Genomic DNA, 9406 nt, shown 5'->3' on the forward strand with positions numbered 1-9406 from the left:
TGTGTATATTAATTAACAGCCATAATTTTTACTATTAAACTACATATCCAACTTTGTGAAAATTATTCAGTTCATATTACAGGCTTCTTCTATTTACATCAATTTCATGACCTACTTTTACAATATACATGTACATTCTGTAAGTCCCCAGATGCACAAAGATGCCTGAAGACACCATTTAGTTTTTCTCAAATTTTCCAGGAAATCGCATTACCAGATTTTTTTTACTTAATATTCCTGAAATTCTGAGACTTAATTTTATCATCCCAAATTTTTTCAAGATTAAACAAATTATGCATCAAAGGGTTAATAGAGTACTTAGCCTTTTTTTTTTAACCATAAAATGAGTTCTTGGAAGTCTAAACTGATCAAATACTGAAAAAATGTATAAGGTTTTTAGAGTATTTCAAGATGATGAGTAAGTTAAATTTGGCAAAAACCTCTAAAATTTTCCTGTTTTCTGTAACCTTTTTGAAACTTCACATCTCAGTAACCAACAGCATCACAGAAATTTTGGGGGTAAACATTTAAAAAGCTGTCTCATTTGGTGGCAAATTTAGTAATTATAAAAGAGTAAACTGTCACTTTTACCATATCCTTTGGAATCAAAACTGAAAAAACTTTAAAAAGGTTCAGAGGTCTATCAAGGCAAAAAAATTGGATTTATTAGCCATCTGTCATATAAAACATATCAAAAAATCATAACTACTTCTTCTGACACAAAGTAAGATTTAGTATATATTCCATATAAGTATCTAAAAAATTATTAATATGTTTTTACAAAGAGGACAAAGAAGAGAGAACCATTAAGTAAAATATAACTCAGAAATTTAGCTAGTTTTAACTTCAGATATTTCATTTTAATATTTCCCAAAGTAACAAATCTAATGGTATCTAGTCCATACCTAACTATCCATCAATACTCAAAATGATGTTCCATCCACTGTTTGACAGCATTGTTGCTGTGTGCTGGGCAGTCGTCCATCTGGAAGCATGAATACATCCTTATGGTCATGGAAAGTTTATATATGATCTAGCTTAAGTTAATGTAACTACTATACTTTTTCTTTTGGAAATCGATTCATTTATAAAAAGCAAAAAACACTGCATTTATTAATGTTAACTTTTATATTAAAAGTCTCTTTTATAAAATACTTTTTTTTTTTTTTTTTTTTTTTTTTTTTTTTTTTTTTTTTATGAATCTGTATTCAAATTAATATAAATCACAATGAAAATACTAGCAAGTAATAAAACCAGTTGTTTAACTGATATGAAGAGATTAGGGCATATGGGTAGAAGAACCTTGTATTAAACAGAATTCAAAAGTATTGTGAAGCTAAGCTGAACCAAATCATGATTTTCAATTATAGTACAGAATAGTTAGGGGTGAATAGGCATAAAAAAAGGTTCAGATAAGAACTTTACAAAAGAGATGATAACCTTTGTAATTCAGCAATTGTAACTTATGATTTCCTACTATATAGTCTTTTTTTTTTTTTGCAATAATTAATACGATGAGTGACATTTAATTATTTTCTTAGCAGTATTTCTAAAATATCGGAGAAATCTATAAAATATACATTTAAATCTATTATTACATGGGCTTTAAAATCTTTAACAACCATGCTTTTGCTGCTTCATCTATGTATAATATTCAGGCGGCCTAGCTTACACAAGACCATTAGGTACCACTGAAAGTCTATAACAAATTAATTAACTTACTCAGTCACTGGCCATTTCATATGACATAATTTATTCTATGAGATGGTTTGAGGTGAGGTCAGTGAAGAACAAAAATAAGCTATGGGGATAGGGAGGACTGGGAATATTCAAGCAGTGAGTAAGGTACTATGACCTGATTTAGCTGTATAGAGTGGAGGAAACTCCCGCACCCATCTCCTCTAGTTACCCTATCTATTACCCCCCAAAACTTATTTAATAGTGCCTATGTTTCGCCCAGAATTTCAGAGCCTTATCAGGGCTAAGAAAAAAACATGATAACAGCCATAATGAATAAAAGGACACACATAATAACAAGAAAATAAGAATATGGTCGATAATATACCTTACCCTAATAGTACTAGAAGGAAATGTATAGTCAATTATTATGATAAGATAAAACAGTATGCAGATATGGTATTAGAATTATGAAAGAGGGAAATAAAATACAAATGAAAATCCAGTAAGTAAAATACATATGCAAAATGAAAATTATTTAATATTTAAGTTTTATAAATAAAATGAGAAAGAAAACCTACAAGCAATTAATTAAATATGTAAGGGAGCAAGGTGATGAGGTTCAAGATCATCTAATCTGTATCATGGAGCAGTTGGAACAAGGGGTTGTGCACCTCGAATTTAGTAATTTTATTTACCATCTTGGAGGCAGCATTGTAATATGCGACAACCAGGCTGGTAGGGACTTAGTCTGAGGCAGAAAGGAAGATCAATGTCAGTGGGGCATTACACTCCGTGTTAGCAGTGTGGATATGCTGCCGGGTGTACTGTGTACCGGAATCTTCTTCCCTGGTGGTCGGGTAGAGCATGACCCTCTCCTAAGAATTGGTTTCCAAGACTCTTGGATTACCGATGTCAACAGGTGGACACTAATCGGTATCAAGGAAGAGGAGGATGGCTTTTACGTAGTAGAATTATTGAAAAGGAAGCCTTAGCTCAGAAGTTTGTGAGTTTCCAGAATATTTGCAAAAAGTTGATTTTTCTTTGTTCAGAAAGAACTTTTAATTTATAAAAGCTAAATCGCCACAACTATTAGACATATAGATGGCTTTCAAACTAAAGCTAGTTGAATGTAACATAATGTAGTCAGTAACGTTTATCTTTGTAGATATATATAGTATGTTTTTTGTTTAATAGGAAGTAATAACTAAAAGACTGAGTTAGATAATTCGAGTTTCTGATCTGACACATCCTGAAGATATATTGTGAAAAACCGCAAACCATTGCCTATGGTTATTGAAAATTTATGCGTACACGTAAATACAGTTTCCCATAAAACGAGTAAAAATAGTTTGTCATCGAAAGGCATAGTATCCCCAGCCAGTAAAGGATATTTGAAATACAATGAAGAAATTTAAGTAAAATTAAATTTTCATATGGCTTGGCTGATTGTTTTTTTGGGGGGGGAAGAAGTGGGGGGGGGAAGTTTGTTACAATGATTCAGAAACATTTTGTTAATTATTGATGTAATAAATTATTAATTTTTGTTTATTAATTAATAAACCCTAGCATAATAATTCACATTATTTTTTTAATTTTAACAATAAACTTTCCCACCACGGCAGTTTTCTGATTTTTTTTTTTTCAAATTCCCCGACTTAATCCAGAAAATAAAAATTCCTTCACTTTTTCCAGAAAACAAAAATTCCCTGACTTTTGCAGGTTTAGATACCCTCATATATATGCACTTTATCTTTATTTTGGATTAAAAATAAAAGACAGAGAGAAGTAAAAACAAAAACACACACACACATGCAATAACATTTATAATATATTGAATATTAAACTTAAATCATCAACATCAAGCTATTATCCAGTTCCTATAGAACTTTTAATTGGGTTCTTCAACCAATAGATCTCTTGTTTGTTAGCCATAGTTTTCTCAAGTACAAAACTACAGATTATACCATAACTAAATATTACAAATTTCCACTAATTATTACAAATTTTATAATAGAATTCAATAGAACTTTTCATTTTAACTGAGGTGTAAGGTTACCCAGCTTATAAATGAATATTCATATCTACAACAAGTTTGTTTAAGCAGAAATTATCATTCATAGTCTATAGTCTTCCGAAAGGATTATAAAATCAACAAATTTTAGAGGTTTTTGGGAAATTTAACAATTGAGAACCTATTTTTGGGTAAAAGTAACTTATAATTATAAATTATACTAAATAAACAACAAAATAAAACCAATTTTTTATTCTATAGACCCAATACTGTTAAAGATACACCAGGTCATCTGCAATGCGGTATACTTCAAATTTTAGAAGAAGAGTTTTGTAGAATTGATGATCGTATTTCTGAATAAGATATTTATACTTTTTTTTTTTTCAAAATTCATTTTTAATTCTTGTTTACTCTCTTAGATGGACCAGGCTATTCCTCAGAACTACTTTTCCTGTTAAGGAAGGTTCTTGTTCTCAATAACCACTTTTTTACTTGAATAGTTTCCTTCTTCATGTAGATCGAATTTGTGCTTAAACAAAGGGTCATTAATGTTTTTGTAGGTTATGTTATTGCATATTAAGGCCAGAGTTTTATCAAAGGCTGGCTGATGCATATTTGCACATTTGAGTTCACGTTTCCTGTACCCACAAGTGTTGGTACAACTCTTTCTACAATTGTAGAAAAGGATCTTCAAACAGTGGCTAAGGAAAAGGCTGGTTCTCTTATTATGAGTTTTAGAAAAGGGCATGAGAGCAGCACATCTAGTACCCTATCAAGAGGATTCTTCTCTCTGAACCACTTCTGCATCTGGACTGAACCCAAGTAAAATTTTTTTTAAATCAAATAAATATTTTATTAATTTGTTCAGCCTTCTGACCTTCCATATTACAAAGCTTTTTTTTTTTTTTAAATTGCCCTTAAGGTCAAAAAATAAAACATAATAGTGCTTGATTTATATAGTCATTGAAGTGTTCTATATTTTAAAGATTGCGATTCACCCAATAATACTGAGAATTAGACATTGAAGAGGGGAACGCAGTATCCCCGAAAAGTTCAAGACATAAATATATAGGGTGTTAAAGCGTTAGTGTGCAAACTGAAAATATGAATTAAGAATAAAAAAGAATTCTGAAACGGCAATGGATATGAATTTTATTCTAGTTTTGAGGTCCTTAATAATATTTTCAGTTTGAACACTTATACCTGGAACACAATGTATAAATCAAGCACTACTGTGTTTTAAAATATAACCTTAAAGGAAGACAAAACATATCATTTTGCAATAGAAAATAAATAGTTTGTTTATATGATAGTTAATATTGTAGTTAATCTAAAATTAAAAGTTTTAAACATTAATGAAGTTGTGAAGAAATATGGTGATTTTTACTTTTAATTAATGACCTGGACAGAATGGCCAGCAAAACATTTTTAAATACGGATGTGAGCTGTAAATTTATATTTAAGATTGTCCTTGAGGATGGCTGAAACATTGGACTGTTGATATAATAAAGAGTGTTGAGACTTAACAAGGATACCATTTGATTTATTTAAAAAATATAGAATTTGTATTCGAGAGGAACTATATCACAGAATGATTGTTCTTAACATCCCTCCAAAGCTAGTCCGCTTAGTTAGAATGACCATGAAGGCAACTCAGTGCTCAGTGAGAACATTGGAAATAACATCTGAATGTTTTCATAACCATTAGGGATTCAGAAAAGGTTTAATATTATCTTGGAACGTGCCCCATCAGTCAGGAATTCAATTAAGAGAGACGATTTTCATTAACTGTTAGCTTATGCCAATAATCTGGACATCCGATGCAGTTTCTTCAGCATGAAGAGTTCTTTCCTGAATCTTTCGAGAACAGCTGCTAAAGTTAGACAGCAGGTAAATAAATCCAAAACAAAGTATAAACCCTGCAATCCTAAAAGAGGGTAGTATCTAGGGGAAAAGTAGCAAATGAAGACTTTAACCACAACTATGTGGGAGAATTTGTTTACAGTTGAAATTAAAAAAAAAATGCAACCAGAAGTTAAAAGTTGGATTATAGGAGCTAATAGATGATAATATGGGCTTCAGCAGCATCTAAGACCTGCTCTCACACATTCTTCGGAGTGTTAAACACTGACGAAAGCTTTGGAATCATTTCTAGTGAGATTTAAAAGGATAATGGGACCTGTGTGTAACAATGATGTTTAGAGATAAAAGAAAAATGTAAGTTCAATATCTCTACAATGACTATGACATCATGCATTTACGTTATTGATAATGGGAATGTTCCCCAGAGCAACAGCAATTCTGAGGAATAGCCTGGTCTTCAATGAGAGTTAAAGTAATCTTATTTAGAAATACAGTTGTCGAAAAAATTTTGGTTCAATATTTTTTTTAATAAGTCCACTTTAAAAAACTATTCAGTTACTTTTGCTGAATAATTGGTTCTCAACAGTTAAGATCGCCAAAAACCTCAAAAATTGGTTAAAATGTTTTCAAAATTTTTACCAACTTTATCACAGAAATTGTGGATGAAACAAAATGAATTTGTTTCCATTTTATAGATAATTTAGTTAGTTATAAAACAGTACATGGGCACTTTACCAGGAAAATTGATCATTAGGGGTTAAAATTGATGAAAACTAAAAACATTTTTTTTTGTTATCCGAAATTTTAAAATTGATATGCAGGTATGTTGGAGTTAAAAATTTGGATTTATCATTATCCATTTATCATATATAAGACATCAAAAAATCATAACCACTTAATTCGATACAAGACAACCCCCCTTCCCCTTTTCTGAGGACGATCTTACTGAACTATTTAATATTTCCTAAAATTATTCAAGATTCATGCTAACTCAATAATTGTTATTAACCAGGGATTTCTTAAAAACTACACTAGAAAATATAATGTTTTTGATGAGGCTAAGAAATTAATTCGTATATTCTACAACTAACTGAGTATGAGACATATATCAAGAGATTATTCTATTGCTATCCAATTAGTTCTTTATTTGCTGCAAGTTCTTTCAATTGTTTATTTTATGACCCAGCAGTAATTACTTGTGAGAAAGAGTTTAGAGCTGTAGCGTAATTTTCAGAATATGCTTGAATGGTGAACCATTAAGTGTTACTAAGAAATAATAGTAATAAATCTGCAGGATAGGACTCCAATGGGAGACTTGGCAAAAAAAAAATAGTAATAAATCTGATAAGAAGCTGAATTCCTAACTCTTCCATTATTATTCAACTTGCGTTTAACATGCCATTAAAATCTTAATTGTTTTCGATACAAGTTGGGTAAAGATTCAATTATTCAATGAATAGCTTAAAATTTATTTGGTTGTTCAATTAATGTAAAGTAGTGATCTATGCAGGCCTTAACTCAAAATTTTCTAAACCAAATTATGACAATAAAAATAACAAATACTGAACGTAAATTTAGAATTCCTCTTTCAAATACACAATGAAACCCCTGTGATACTCAACGATTGCTGGAGCACTGTCATTAGCACCAGATAAATTATGAATGAAAATAACTTTACTTTTTAATAACATATTCATGGAATTAAAAAAAAAAAATTATGAACCAAAACTCTGATAGTAAACAAAGAGGAACAGATCATTTTCCTAAAGAAGTCCACTATATATAATTAACAACCCACAACTGTTACACAACTATTAGATGATTACCAAATAACAATTTAATTAATCGAATCTGACCATCTATAATCAAACTAATATAAGAAAATATAGGAATATTCCTATGGTAAATACTAACTTATCAAGTTACATAAAAAATCATGTATAAATTAAAGAGTTAAAGATTAATTTTTTAAGGTGCACTATCTACCAAAAGGTTTTAATAATTAATAGATTAACTTACATGATTGGTTTATCCAACTCAGTACGGCGAGTACAAATCACAATAACAGCACTGTCTTCCTGCGAATCCACAGAATATATTAGCCTGTATGTAGAGAACTTAAGTAATCATCAGAGCAAAATTTACTAATCCACCTTATTTAAAAACCAAAAACAAAACCTTAATGATCCCTTGCTAATTAAAAGAATACACATATCATTTTTGTGTGTTATGTTTCGAAAATACCAGTCATTATTAAAGGATGTCTTAATACATAAACTAATCTGAATGGATAATAAACGAATTAGATACTCTAAGTGTAAACTTTAAATTAAAAAAAAAATCTAAAATCCAGCTAAAATTAGAACCTTGAAATACTGACTTGAAAACAATAACAAAATAATCACTAAAACTATAAATCACCAAAACAGGTTACATTATGAACTTAAAAACCCATTTGATAAACAACAATGAAACCAGTTAATTATAATCCTAAATGAAATTTAAAAAAAAATTGTTGGTTCCAAATTTTATTTGTATTAGACTCTAAAAGATTGATATGTTTTTTAAGTTAATGAAAAAAAGATGCTAATAACGAAAAACAGTAGTACTAATTCATCTAAACAATTATTATAGAAACCCTATAAAATATTAAATAACTGATTACCTCAATATATTTAACTGTTAACAAATATTAATCAAAGTAGTGTAACCTTACACATACGAAACCCAAATGAATTTATAAGATAAAGAATTAAAGAATGAACTGATTTTGATAGGCAACAGCATTATATATCACATAGCAATTATACAACAGGACTGTAAATTGTAACTGTTTGTTATTCAATTGTATTAATCACACGACCCCCCCAAGGTTGTTTCTGGGACGTTTCGCTTCCCAATCGATAACTGAGGACGGGTTAATTGTGCTAATTGTATTGTGGTTAGGTGGGGGGACCGAGTAAAGTTATTTATATAAAGTTGATTTATACACAGGAAAGCAAATAAAGTGGAAATAAATGATGGAAATACATACATATACCTGTGGGCTGGGTTATGTGTCATGGCCTTCACAACAGTAGAGGGGGTAAAAAGGGAATTGTATAACGCTCAATACAAAGGGTTTTCGGTCTCAAACGCGCACGAAACCCCTCCTTTGCGTGACCTGCGCAGCGCAATTGCGCAACACCTTTCTGAAGCAATTCTGGATCGATGAAGAACAATTTAACCAGTTCGATGCGTGCGACCCTGAGTGAGATCGGGGAGGTATAAAAAAACATGATTGTAGTGTTCTAGAAAAAATAAATGATTTGTAAATATATTACTAACAGTAACGGAACCAGTTACTACGGAGTTCCATCCCGTTACTCTAGTTGAGTTTACGATTCCACAATGCTTTTTATAAATATATATACATATACATATACATATGTATGTGTGTGTGTGTGTGTGAATATATCTTATATATTTATTTAAGATATATACATATGTACATATATCTTACTATATATATGCACATGTTTATTCGCATTTTTAACGGTTTGTATGAAGATTTTACTAAAGTCTTCGATTTTTTTTTAAATATACACGATAAAAAAAGCCCTATTACTCTTCATATTTACCAAAAATTTCTGTAAATTCATTTAGCATTAGAAACCAACAAAATCACTGTACATAGCTTTAACAATTAATATTGAATACCGACAGCACATTTTAAAATTTATTTAATAGTTATGATACAAATATTTTACATACTTTATATATATATATATTGTGCGTGTGTTATCAACAGAAAATATTTTTTTTTAACTCAACTTTCTTTTTTTTTTCCTGTCAGAGGATAGTACATTGAAC

General features: G+C 30.1%; 1 protein-coding gene across 10 annotated transcripts in view; it reads right to left on the reverse strand.

The window, feature by feature from the left end:
• LOC106679488 (uncharacterized) overlaps nucleotides 1-8718 on the reverse strand; it is a 66654-nt gene extending 57936 nt beyond the window's left edge. For 4 of the 10 annotated variants that reach the window (XM_024363126.2, XM_024363125.2, XM_024363124.2 and 1 more), the window contains exons 1-3: nucleotides 8589-8718; nucleotides 7574-7632; nucleotides 906-985 (exon numbers count right to left, since the gene is read on the reverse strand). The gene's annotated coding sequence lies outside the window, so the exon portion shown is untranslated. Of the gene's footprint in view, nucleotides 1-905; nucleotides 986-7573; nucleotides 7633-8219; nucleotides 8514-8588 lie in introns of those variants that run through there. The other 6 variants (XM_024363127.2, XM_014418680.3, XM_024363121.2 and 3 more) reach the window with 5 other exon arrangements.
• Nucleotides 8719-9406: the final 688 nt, after the last annotated feature.

This window comes from Halyomorpha halys, unplaced genomic scaffold, assembly GCF_000696795.3.
Source record: "Halyomorpha halys isolate HHAL.00 unplaced genomic scaffold, Hhal_1.1 Scaffold207.1, whole genome shotgun sequence".
Classification (NCBI taxonomy): domain Eukaryota; kingdom Metazoa; phylum Arthropoda; class Insecta; order Hemiptera; family Pentatomidae; genus Halyomorpha; species Halyomorpha halys.